Genomic DNA, 13,943 nt, shown 5'->3' with positions numbered 1-13,943 from the left:
GGGGAGGCGGGAGGTCGGCGCGCTCAGCCCACTCCCTGCCGCCCCTCCCGCGGCCGAGCTTGCGCGAGGTGCCCGGCAGGCGGCGCTGCTGCTCCGGCGGAGCGGCCGTGTCCCCGACTGTCCGAGGACGGGAGAGCCGGAACCCAGCGGGGCGGGGGGCGGAGAGCGGGAGGGGCAACCGGCGGAGGCGCCCGCAGGAGCGGCCCCAGGGAGAGACTGCGGCCCTCGGCTGCTTCTCCCTCTTCCCCAACGAGGGCGCAGGGCCGGGGTCCACGGCAGCAGGTGTCGCCTGGCCCAGCGGGTGCGAACAAGCCCACCCCTTTGCGCCTCTCCCGGCCGCGCTCTGGCACTTTCGACCTCAGCCGCCTCCCTCCCATCGCAATCAGGCGCGGCCCTAACCCGCGGAGAGGCCACGTCCCCCGGAGCCGGGGGCCCGGTGGGTGCCCACCGCTCTCGCACCTCGTGTCGCCGACAGACGTCTCCCTGGCCTGCCCCCTCACCAGACTCCAGATGTCGTCCAGCTGAAATGATTAGTGGCGGTTTGAGGGCTGATCCCCAACCTGGGCCCGCTTTGCGGGTGGGGGAGGGGAGAGGGCGGAATCACTCTTAATCTCGCCTCACGGCTAAATAATTTACCTCAAGGTTTTCTCTTCCTGCCAATTCCCTTCCTGCACCCCTGCCCTTGGCTTCCTGCTTTGTGAAGCCCCAGGGAAAGAAGGGCCAAAGTCTTAATAAAAGTTAATATTAATAGTGGTGGAGGCGCCGGCAGGTGCTTCTCCACACCTCATCTCCCCCTCTTCGCCCCGCCCTCCTCCTCCAAGCCCGGCCCCCTCCTCTGGGTTTCCTTTGAATATTGGAGATGGGCCTTGCGCTTGGGGGGACCGTTTCGGAAATAAGGGCGCTGGAGTGAGAAGCCTCGGTCCACGTGTTCTGTAAACCACATCCTCCTGCAGTTGCCGTGAGCGCGGAAGGTGGCAAAGGTCGGGCGTGCACACGGTGCGCGGGTGCCGCTGCAGAGCACGGGGTCAGATAAGCGCGCAGGGGGAGTTGGCAGGTTGGACAGGAAGGATACCCGCAGGAAGGGGACGGGCTGAGCAAACTCGCGGGAGCGGGGGTTGTGTTGGGGGGAGGGCACAAAAAATCAAAAAAGCACAAACCAATACTGTAAAAAGAATACCTAGTAACGCCCAAGGACCTGTTGCCAAGGACCTGTTTTCCTAACGCGGGGGCAAAGGACTCAAAGAGGTTGTCCTTCCCATAGCAAAGCCTGTCTGGTTTAAGTTTTTATGAACGCACGTTGAGGCCTTCCACGGAACAATTCCTTCCAACAAGTTTGAACAATGCAGAGGGGTGGAAAGTTAAAATTTGCCTCTTCTTTCAATCCCATCCCTCTGGGTGCCAGTGTTAACACCCTGGTCCATATCATCCCAAGAATTTTTGTGCTTAGACAAATGTGTATCACTTATCTTGTTTCTTCCTTTTGTCTCTCCTTAAAAAAGAATGAAGTCATACTTTTCGTTGTGACTTGCTTTTATCAGTTAATAATATATCATGGCCATTTCCCCAGGTCATTATATATAAATCCAACTGACTTTTTTTTTTTTAAATCCAACTGACTTTTTAATGGCCACTGCATTTTATAAATTTGGGTATACCAGAATTTTATTCATTTACTCAACAATTTCTTTGAATGTTTATTATGTTCTAGGTGCTGGAAAACAGCATTAAGATCACAGATAAAAATCCTTGTTCTTGGAAGCTTACATTTTAGTGGGTAGAAACTGAAAAGAAACACATTTATTCAACTGCTTTTCTACTACTGATGGATTTTCACGTTGCTGTCAGCATTTTGCTATCATAGTGGTCCAAAGGTAAGCATCGTTTTACATATACCCTTTTGTATCTTATTTTATTTTTTTTTATCTTTGCGGTACGCGGGCCTCTCACTGTTGTGGCCTCTCCCCGTTGCGGAGCAACAGGCTCCGGATGCGCAGGCTCAGCGGCCACGGCTCACGGGCCTAGCCGCTCCGTGGCATGTGGGATCTTCCCGGACTGGGGCACGAACCCGTGTCCCCTGCCTCGGCAGGCGGACTCTCAACTACTGCGCCACCAGGGAAGCCCCTCTTTGTGTTTGTAAAGGATAGATAACTCAAATAGGAGATCCTAGGTCAAAGAAAAATGCTCAATTTAAAACTTTTTTTTTCACCTTTACACTGTAATAAATATAGTCATTGCTTCCCGAAAAGGTTTAGCAATTAACAGTACCGCACAGGTGCCTATAATGAGTTCCCCTTTCTCCATGGCCTCTTTGCACTAGAGGTTATTGCTTAAATTTTTGTTAATTTGATGGACAGAAAATGGTAACTAACTTAATTTTATGTTCCATGATGTACTAAGCAGATTGAGCATATTTTCATATTTTTTTGGCATTTGCATTTTTTGTGATCTGCTTGAGTCTATTATTTTCTAGTAAACAGAAGGAAAGGAACAGAAGGGTTTACACATCCAGGCCTTGTGCTTGATTCTTTACTTATTTCATTTAATCTTTGTAAAAACCAATATCTAACCCTATGAGACAGATTATGACCCATGCCTTTCTGATGTCGAACACCATGCTATTTCAACCGTGGTTGAGTCTGCTCTCTGACTTAGAAAGTGTAGACTTTCTAAGTATAAAGGCAAGTAAGAATTATAAGGAGAATAGTAGAGAGCTATCAGAACCGTCATCTTCAAAATTTAAAAGCACATTAAAAATGACAAAAAAGCCTTGCTACAAAAATGTCAGAGGATTATTTTCCTTAATATATAAAAAAATTCAATGCAAAATGACAGGACAAATACCAGACTTCTAATAAAATATCATCAAATAACATAACACTTTAAAAAAAATCCAATACACAGTCTGGTGACGGTTTGATAGCTTTAAAAATCCAATACTCAGTCTGGTGACGGATGATAAACAGGCACCTCCTATACTGATGAAACTAAATTAATATATTTTTGAATGGCAATTTGGCAATATTTAGAAGTCTTAAAATATACTCATTAAGTTTAGTAATTTCACATCTAGAACTAATCTAAGGAAATAATCAGAAGTAGGGGAGTTGGAAATAAGTGTCTGATATTAATATTTTGGGTAACTAAGTTATGGTATACCCATTCAGTAGAATATTACATAACCATTAAAGCTGCTATTTTCAGAGTGTTTGATGATCTGAGGAATACTTCTTCCTTTTGTCTCGTAAAGAATATATACAGTATGACGCAAAAGAATATACATGTACAGTATGATCTTTTGCATCTAGGTATCTATGTATTTATGTATCTAGGCTGAAAAATGTCCCTCTGAAAGACATCTATAACCTAATCCCTGGAAGCTGTGACTGTTACCTTGCATGGCAAAAAAACCAAACAAGCCAAAAAAAGGGACATAAAAATCAAAACCAAACCAAAACACCAAAAAACAAAAAGCAACAATCCCACCCCAAACTGTTGTTACAGATATGATTAAGTTAAGATCTTGAAATGAGAGATTACCCTGGATTATTCATGTAGGCCCTAAATGCTACCACAAGTGTCTTTATAAGAGAGAGGCAGAGGTAGATTTCACACACACACACATACACACACACACACACACACACAAAGTGATACGAAGGAGCAGTGAGAGATTTGATGTTGGCTGGAGTGATGCAGCCACAAGCCAAGAAATGCCGGCAGCCACCAGAAGCTGGAAGAAGCAAAGATGAGATATTCTCCCACAGTCTCCAGTGTGGCTCTGCTCACATCCTGATTTCAGCCCAGTTTTGGACTCTGGCCTGAAAACTGTGAGAGAATGAATTTATTGTTTTAAGCCAGCAAATTTGTGATAATTGGTTACAGCGCCCACAGGAAACTAATATGGTGGTGTTTCTATTGCTGTATAACAGCTCCACACTCAGTGTCATACAACAAGCACGTCATTATGTCCATGGATTCTGTGGGTCAGGGACCTGGACAGGGTACAAGAAGAATGACTTGTGTCCACTCCACAATGTCTGGGCCCTCAGGAAGACTTGAGTGGCCAGGGCAGAAATCATCTAGAGGTTTCTTTAGTTTTAATTTTAAAATTTTATTTCATTTAAAAATTTTATTTATTTTTTTGGCTGCGCCTCACAGCTTGTGGGATCTTAGTTCCCCGACCAGAGATTGAACCTGGGCCACTGCAGTGAAAGCACCAAGCCCTAGCCACTGGACCGCGGGGGAGTCCCCTAGAGGTTTTTTTATTCACGTATTTGGTGCATAGGCTGAAAAGAGCCCAAAGTTGGGATCATTGTGGATTGTTAACCAGAGCTCCTCTTCGGTGTGGCTTGAGCCTGCTCCCAGCATGGAGGCCTCAGGCTTGTCAGACTTTTTACATTGTGGTTCAGAGCTCCGAAGATTTGTGTTCCCAGTGAGCAGGCGGGAAGCTCTATGGCCTATTATGGTCAACCTTCAGAAGTCACAGTGTCATTTTTACCACCAATTTTAATCTATTGATTGAAGCATTTACAAACCCTCTCAGATTCAAGAGGAAGGGAATAAATCCACTTCTCTATGGGAGGAATGTCAAAGAATTTGCAGCCATATTTTAAAACTGCCCACAGTCAGTTCCATGCCCACAACTTATTTACATTCTCCATGTCCAAGTTCTCTCCTCCTAAAGTTTTATGTTACTTACTAAGGCATTGGGCTTAGGCTTAGGTGACAGGGTCTCCTAATATAAATCAGGTCCAGGTGGATGTTAGGCACCTTGACTTAAGCTCGTTGGGTATGGTTCTGCTTGATCTGTAAACTGATGAATTAAAGAGACAAGTTTTCTGCCACTCCTCCTCAAATAAACCCAACATACAACAGTAGGACGAGTATAGGATGACTGCTAAGATACTCCTGTTTCAAAGTGGAGAAACAGAAATGCATAGCAGTCATTGGTTTATATTAATTTTGAAATCCATCCCAGGATGTGATGTTCACTTATTGATTAGGACTCTGTCCTGCTTCCTGGGAGTGACTGTCTGGGACTTTCCCCTCTCTCCTGTGGGTCTTTGTTTCCCATTCTCTGAATCATCCTCCCTTTCCCCATAAAAAGTAGCCAATGATTGTAAATTTTTCAGTCTGCCTTCTGCCTAAGTTTGGGCAGCCAAAGACCTCATTTCATTTTTTGTTTGTTTGTTTTTAAAAATATTTATTTATTTATTTATTAGTTTATTTATTTGGCTGTGCCGGGTCTTAGTTGCGGCATGTGGGATCTTCGTTACTGCGTGTGGGACCTTCGTTGTGGCATGCAGGATCTTTTAGTTGTGGCATGTGGAATCTTTAGTTGCAGCACGCATGTGGGATCTAGTTCCCTGACCAAGAATCAAACCCAGGCCCCCTGCATTGGGAGCGCAGAGTCAGCCACTGGACTACAAGGGAAGTCCCTCATTTCATTTTGTACCACCTCTGTTCCTCTCTATTCAAGCTGATATAATTCCCTCAAAATCTCTGTGGATTTCTCATATCGCAATTTATAAAAAACGTGCTCCGTTAGATAAAGTCACCCACAAACCTCTGAGATTCCTTGTCTACCCTGAGCCCCATGTGGCTGTCGTGTAGCAATGCTTTAGATCTTTAGAAGCCCTACTGTTTAACAGAGATTGCTTGTAAGGTTTTCCCTGAAATTCTTAGAAGGCAGAAGAGGTCCAGAATGTGCCATCTCAACATGTGCCACTTTGGCTTGGGCCGTAGGCAGTGAGAGTCAGCAGATCCAGGGAGAGTTCTCTGTCCTTCCCTTTCCTGCCTAAAAGTAGGGCATAAGATTCCCTTTGTGAAGGTATCCTCCCTCTCCTGTACCAGGAAGTGGAGAGCAACTTCTATCACTGGAGTGGAGAGTCAGCACAATGAAGAGCCTGCAGACACACCTTTTACTAAAGTGACCGTCATCGGCCTTTCGTTTTCCTCATATATTTCCTAGCCGCTTCCCACATGTATCATTTCTCGAAGCCCAAACCTCCTTTCCTTTGTTTAAAATGGTATGCAAGGCCTTGAGTCTAGTTACTTCTTTGAGTTTCACTTCCTTTCTGTGAACTCCCGTGCAGGTAAAATATTAATAAAATGTGTGTTCTTTTTCTCCTGTTCACCTGTCTTTTGTCAGTTAAATTGGAAGGCTCCCAGGTACTGATCCTAAGAGGAAAAAAATTTTCCATCCTGACAAGGCCTTTTGTTTAGTTGAGTTTATGAAGTAGCACTTATACCTTTCTTAAGTGCTAATAAAGGGCTTTAAAGTCACGTCCTTGGCTTCATTTTTTATTCTGAAAACACTTTTCTTTTTTTTTTTTTTTTCTTTTTACTGTGTCCTGGACTTGATCTTTGCTCAGAGAATCCTTTGCTGGCTAAGTTCCAGCTGAGCCCTCTACATTTCCTCTTAATCCTCACTGATAACTGAATGGTGTATTCTTTTCACCCTTTCACATCCTCTGTAGGCAGCTAGAACAAGTTGATGGCCCCTTTAATATCCCGCCCAGAAATCTCCTCAGCCAGTTACTGAGTTTATTAAGTACATTTCTTATTTTCCCTGGTATCCCAGGTGACAGCGTTGCCAAACGTTCTGCCAGTACCTAGCATGTGTCTCCTTTCCTTCAGCATCCAGTAACATTTTCCTCACTTTGTTCAAACCCTCACCATCAGCTTTTCCAATGCCTGCCTGACTTCTCCCTGCCAGCCAGTCCCCAAACAAACACCACATTTTAGGCATTTGATGGCAACAGCCCATTTCCAGGTACCAAATTCTGTCCTGTCATCTATTACTGTGTAGCAAACCACCTCAAACAACAACTATTTCAATATGTTCATGGATTCTCTGGGGCGCAGGAGCTGTCTTTTCTCCACTGCCTGGAGCCATCAGCTGGGCAGTCTTGAATGGATGGGGGCTTCTTCATTTACGTATCTGGCACCTCATTTGACATGACTCAGCTGGAGGTGTTAACTGGAACCTCTGCATGTGGCTTGGGCCTCCTCACAGCTTGACAGCCTCAAGGTCATCAAACATCTTACGTGGTGGCTCAGGCCTCCGAGAGCATGTGTTCCCAGCAAACAGTGTAGAGGCACATGGCCTGTCATGACCCAACCACATGGAGTTACTTCCTCCATATTATATTGGTCAAGGCAGCCACAAGCGCATCCGGATTCAAGGAGGGAGGACATATATTCCACTTCTTGATGGGAAGACTGTGAAAATGTGGCCATGCTTAGAATAACCACAGGCACACACCTGTGTTTATATATATATGTGCACAGACTGCAGACTGAAAGGAATCATACCAAACTATGAGTGATTAAGACCACTGCTGTGGTGTTAGGAGCAATTTTGGTTTTGTTTTTTCCTTTTTCTTAGACTCTTCTGTATTTTTCAGATTTTCTATAATTATATTTATTTTGTAATAAGCAATTCTTTTATGTTTTACTATTATAACAAATTTCAAGAACATTAAAAAGAAACATAGTATAAGAAACTCCCATCACCCAGTTTTAATAACGATCAACTCATAGCCAGTTTTGCTTTGTCCACATCTCCCCAATATTCTGAAGAAAAATGCAAAATATATAAATGCATCTCTAAATGTTTAGAATATATCTTTAAAAAATATGAATACTTTTATCTTTATCATACCTTAAAAATAGCACTTCTGCACAGCAAAGGAATCCATCAGCAAGATGAAAAGGCAACCTACTGAGTGGGAGGAAAGATTTGTAAATCATATATCTGATAAGGGGTTAATATCCAAAAAATATAATATACAACTCAATAGCAAAAAAACCCCATACAATCTGATTTTTAAAATTAGGCAAAGGATCTGAATACATATTTTTCCAGAGAAGACATGCAGATGGCCGACAGGTACAAGAAAAGATGCTCTACATCATTAATCATTAAGGAAACCCAAACCACGATGAGATAATCACCTCACACCTGTTAGAATGGCTGTTATCAAGAAGACAAAAAATAACAAGTGTTGGTGAGGGTGTGGAGAAATGGGAACCCCTGTACACTGTTGGTGGGAATGTAAATTGGTGCAGCCACTATGGAAAACAGTATGGAGGTTCCTCAGAAAATTGAAAATAGAACTACCACATGATCCAGCAATTCCACTTCTGGGTATTTAGCCAAAGAAATCAAAAACACTACCTTGAAAAGATACATGCACCCTGCATGCTCACTGCAGCATTATTTACAATTTCCAAGATATAGGAGCAACTAAGAGTCCATCGATGGATAAATGAATAAAGAAAATATGGTATATATATATATATATATATATATATATATATATATATAAAATGGAATATTATTTAGCCATAAAAAGAATGAAATATTGCCATTTGTGACAACATGGCTGGACCTTGCGGCCTTATGCTAAGTGAAAAGGTCAGACAGAAAAAGACAATACTGCATGATCTCTCTTACATGTGGAATCAAAAATAAAAAAGAACAAAAAACCAAACAGAGCTCACAGGTACAGAGAGCAGATTGGTGGTTGCCGGAAGTGGGGGTGGGGTGACAAAATGGGTGAAAGGAGTAAAAAGATACAAATTTCCAGCTATAAACTGAATGTCATGGGGATGTAATGTACGGCGTGGTGATTACAGTTAATAACACTGCATATCTGAAAGTCGCTGGAGAGTGGATCCTGAAAGATCTCATTACAAGAAAACATTTTTATAACTGCGTACGGTGATGGATGTTAATTAGACTTATCGTGGTGATCATTTTCGCAATATATACAAACATTGAATTATCGTGTTGTACACCTGACGCTGATACAATGTTATTTCAATTATACCTCAATTTTAAAAAACAGCAGTTCTTCTTTAATACCATCGAATATCTAGTCTGGGGCTTCCCTGGTGGCGCAGTGGTTAATCCACCTGCCAATGCAGGGCACATGGGCGCGAGCCCTGGTCCGGGAACATCCCACGTGCCGCGGAGCAGCTAAGCCCGTGCGCCACAACTACTGAGCCTGTGCTCTAGAGCCCGCGAGCCACAACTACTGAAGCCCACGCGCCTAGAGCCCGTGCTCCGCAACAAGAGAAGCCACCCCAATGAGAAGCCCGCGCACTGCAACGAAGAGTAGCCCCCACTCGCCGCAACTAGAGAAAGCCTGGGTACATTAAGACCCAATTCGACCAAAAATAAATAAATACATTTATTAAAAAAATTATCTAGTCGGTGTTCAAAGTTACAATTGTCTCATAAATGACACAAATGTCCTGTAAATGTTTTTTGTGGTTTTTATTTTGCGGTATGCGGGCCTCTCACTGTTGTGGCCTCTCCCGTTGCAGAGCACAGGCTCCGGACGCACAGGCTCAGTGGCCATGGCTCACGGGCCCAGCCACTCCGCGGCATGTGGGATCTTCCCAGACCGGGGCACGAACCCATGTCCCCAGCATCAGCAGGCGGACTCTCAAGCACTGCGCCACCAGGGAAGCCCTAAATGTTTTTATTTTATAGTTTTGTTTTTTAAAAATGAGGTACAAAAAAAAGGTTCGCAAATTATGATCCGTTGCTATATCTCTTACAGCTTCATTAATCTATAGTAGAGATTAACTGTTCCGTCTCTTGGGTTTTTTTAATCTTACAATTCAGTTGTTGAAAAAAAACAGGTTTAGGGGACTTCCCTGGTGGTGCAGTGGTTAAGACTCTGTGCTCCCAATGCAGAGAGCCCAGGTTCCATCCCTGGTCAGGGAACTAGATCCCACGTGCATGCCACAACTAAGAGTTTGCATGCCGCAACTAAGGAGCCTGCGTGCCACAACTAAAACCTGGCTCAACCAAATAAAAACAAATAAATAAATATTAAAAAAAAAAGAAAACAGGTTTATTTGTCCCATGGAGAAGTCTATATTCTGGTTTGTTGATTATATCATCACAGTATATACTCATATTCATAAATATATAAATATATTCTCCTTTTCTGAGACAAATGATAAATGGATGTATACTATACACACGAAGAGTTATTTTGAAAACATGATTGTAACTGTGGCTGAAAGGAGGAATCCAAAGAGGTCTCCTGAAATTTCGCCAGAAATTGTATTAAAGAAGATAAGAGCATAAAAGTGGTAAATTAAATGAAAAGTATAATAAAAAAAAAGTATAAAGAAATCCATGGAGGATGTTTGGCATCAGGGGAGGGAAAAGAAAAAAGGAATCAAATGCATTGGGGAATTATAATCTAACAATGAAAACCAGTAAGAGGCATAAAGGACAGGATGGGAAGAAGGGAGATGCTAGTTGCACTGAATTCATTGATGCATTCATTCCTTCAGTGAGTCATTCCCTATTTACTGAGCACCTGTCCAGCACAGGGCTATACTTTATGTATTGTAGCACTCATAAAACTATTAGAGGAAAGTCAAAATGGAAAAAGGAAGTATGTGGAAAAGAAACATGGAAACTCTTTATATAGTTTCCTGGATATTTGTTTGGCTTAGCATGTCCCAGAATTAGGTCAGAAGAAGTGGGATGCAGTCGGCTTTCTCAGATGATGGACCTTTGTCCGGGTTGATATGAGAGGTGTGACATCCATGCCTGGCAACCCTCAGGGGCAGAGCCTTCAGTTTTAGGACTTGAAAACTGACATTTGCAATGAACAAATTTAAGAAATTTTTGCAAACTTTATTTATTTAAAAAATGTATCTATTTTTTTCCACCCAAATGTGACACAGTTATTGTGAAAAATACAAACCATCAGAAACATAAATTATTAACAGTGGCTACCCAAACCACTAGTGTCTGCTAAATTTTTCTAGGTGCATATTACTCTTTTTCTCTACTTGCAAACATTTATAAATTTCTGAACTTCTTGACACAGAATAATTTCTTCCTTGGAAACTAGCTAATGACAGCTAACATTTATTGAAAGAAGCTAAATAATTTGCCTCAGGTCACACAGCCAGTAAATGGTGGACCAAGGATTCAAACCCAGACAGTGCAGCTTTTAGAACACATGCCATAAGGGCTTTCTAGGGAAGTGATATCCAATAGAAAGAGAATCCAAATCTCATATGCAATGTAAAATTTTTAGTAGCCATATTAAAAAGAAGTAAAAAGAAACAGCTGGAATTGATGTTAACATATTTTGTTTAACTCAATATATCCAAATTACTATCATTTTAACATGCAAACAGTATGAAAATTATTAATGAGATATTTAACACTGTTTCACACGGAATCTAAATTTAATGTGCGTTTTGCACCTCCAGCACGTATCAGTTTGGATTAGCCAGATTTCAACTGCTCAGCAGCCGTGTGCAGCCAGTGGCTACTCTACTGGACAATGCGGGCTACGGAGTTGGAGTTGTTCATTCACAGATGTTGACTGTGGGCCCTCTATGTGTCATGCACCATGCTTGGTGCAGGGGAATCAGTGGTGAACGAAACACAGGGCTCACACTCTAGGGGAGGAAGCAGAGGAAAAGCAGTGAATAAATCAAGAAGTACACACCACAGGGAAGTCATGTGATTGTGATCTTTGCTATGAAATAAAAGAGAGAGAGGGAGGGAGGGGGAGAGAGAGAGACAGAGGGAGGAAGGAAGGAAGGAAGGAAGAACGGAGGAAGGGAGGGAGGAAGAGACATGTAAAGAGTTACTAGGGGGCCTACTTTAGCTAGGGTGGCCAGGAGAGATGTTTGTGCAGAGGTGACATTGGAATAGAGACCTCGGTGACAAAAGGAGCAATAACAATGACAACAATAAGAGGCCAGTTCTTGCGGAAGGTGCTGCTCTGAGTGCTTTCCATACGCTAACTCACTGTAGCTTCACAAAAACGGATTAGGCTGGGTCTATCATCCCCATTTTCCAGATGAGGAGACCGAAGTGCAAGAGGTGAAGTAAATGGCCCAAGTTTACACAGCAACTGGGAAGGAGCCACTGAAGCAGACCTAAGGAAGAAGAGCTGTCCGGGCAGAAGAATTCACGTGAAGCCTCAGGGGGACAGTAGCAGGCTGACCCATGGCCCCAAACATCGCCAGGTCCTAATCCTGGAACCTGTGGATGTTGCCCTGCAGGACGAAGGGACTTTGCAGATGGGGAAGTTCATCCTGGATCATCTGGTGGGCCCAGTGTCATCACGAGTGCTTATACATGGGGGGAAGAGGGAGATTTGGCAGCACACATGTGATCCCTGTGGAAGCAGAGGTTGCTGTGATGGGTGGAAGGGCAGGAACCAAGGAGTGCAGTCCCTGCCGACAGTTTAAACTTCGACCTTAGAAGCGTAAGACGGTAAACTTGTGTCGTTCAAAGTCACTAAGTTTGTAGTAATTTGACGGCAGCGATAGGAGCCACCCGTACGTCTTTGTGCTCTTTCTGGCCTCCAGTTCTTCCTGGCTCTTCTCTCTGCAGAGAACTCCTTCCCTTGGTCCCCTCTCTCCAGCTCGCCTCCTTCAAACTCTGCTAAGATTCCCCGGAATCCCCCAGGCTTGGTGTCCCCTTCCTCTGTATTCCTTGAACACTTCGCATAAATCTGTGTTCAAGCACTAATCATACTGTATTATAATGTGCCCTTTCACTAGTCTGATTCTTGCTTTTGATTTGATGTTGGATTTCTTGAGAGTAGGGATCCTATATTTTGCCTTTTTCTATCCCCAGTAATTGGCGCAGGGTCTGGTAAAACTGTAAGCCGTTCATCCAAGTTTATGGAATAAAAAACAACAATTAAACAGAAAACTGCAATAAGGAATCACACCATACAAAGTCCCATAATAAAGGTGATTCGCTCCATAGTCCTGGAATTCTCCGGCCAGGGTCTAACAGGCACAAAAGAGTGGGACTGCGTCTTCCTATCCCCACACCCTCACACCCCCCCGGAGCCGTCCCCTTCCCTCCCCCGGCAGTCTGACCTTGACCTGTCTGAGGCATCCTAAGTCCCACAGCTTCCCCAGTGCTGTGCACTCTGACCCCGGCCTATACTGGTTGTTGAGGCTAAGAGCTCAGCCAATGATGAATGAGGTGGAGAAGTGTTTAGGGCTTCTGAGGGCTGCCCCAGCTGTAACTTGATACATCTGTGGCACTTTCTGTAGGAAAAGCAACCATTTAGTCAATGTTCTTTTAAATCATGCCCGTTTCTTCTAGACATAAAGTAAGGTTCAAATAAGAAAAAGATTTAAAAATCATCTGTAATCTCTCTACCCACAGTTAATCATTAATAACATTAAAAATAGTATTATTAATGTCAGAATGAGTACATTGCTAATTAACACATAGAATGAAGAACATAAAGTGAAATGTAGAAGAATACCCAGTTCCACTCCCCAGAGTTAACTACTATGAATATTTGGTTATACTTTTGTCTAGCCTTAAAAAGAAAAAACTATAAAGCAACTCAAAAAAATAAAAACAGCAACAGTATTGTAAACAAATAATAAAAATTCCACAAAACCTACTAAGATGAATTCCATTTCTTTTAAAAAAAATCTTAGTCTTGTTTTTACAAATGGCTAAACTACTCTAGTGGCCGACGTGCTTGTAATTGTACATGAGCTGTATGGTCTCTCAAACCCTCTCAGGTACTCAGTGTACAGGATTGAGGAGTACTCTCGCAGTATGTGTTTGGTCACCCATCGAATACCTGCATTTTATAAATGGTGAAAAGAGCACAGCTGAAAACGAGCTCTTAACCTGCCTTTACTAGTTACTGGCTGAACTAAGTAAAGAAACCTGGAGTCTTGAGTTTCTATTTCTGGTCTCTCTCTGTTCCTCATCCCTGAGGAACTGACAGCTACGTGGCACCATAAGTGACAGCCTGGATAAATAAATAGTACGTGTGAAGTGCTTTTATTTAACCTCCAAGGTTAAATGAAGTTCAAGGTGAAGCCATAGAGTTTACCTGTCAATATGGGCCTAGTTTTGACTATTTTCAAGAATCTTGCCTTTGTGGCTCATTTAATTT

The 13,943-nt window shown here is 43.0% G+C and overlaps 1 long non-coding RNA gene across 1 annotated transcript; it reads left to right on the top strand.

Annotated features, from left to right (window-relative positions):
• The first annotated feature begins 218 nt into the window (after window positions 1-218).
• Window positions 219-13,365, top strand: LOC116743161. Its single transcript, XR_004346696.1, has 3 exons — window positions 219-436; window positions 1,709-1,871; window positions 11,859-13,365. It is a non-coding gene; the product is annotated as an uncharacterized LOC116743161 (long non-coding RNA).
• The last annotated feature ends 578 nt before the right edge of the window (window positions 13,366-13,943 follow it).

This window comes from Phocoena sinus, chromosome 18 (assembly GCF_008692025.1).
Source record: "Phocoena sinus isolate mPhoSin1 chromosome 18, mPhoSin1.pri, whole genome shotgun sequence".
NCBI classification, from domain to species: domain Eukaryota; kingdom Metazoa; phylum Chordata; class Mammalia; order Artiodactyla; family Phocoenidae; genus Phocoena; species Phocoena sinus.
This window is presented reverse-complemented; position numbering and strand designations above follow the sequence as displayed.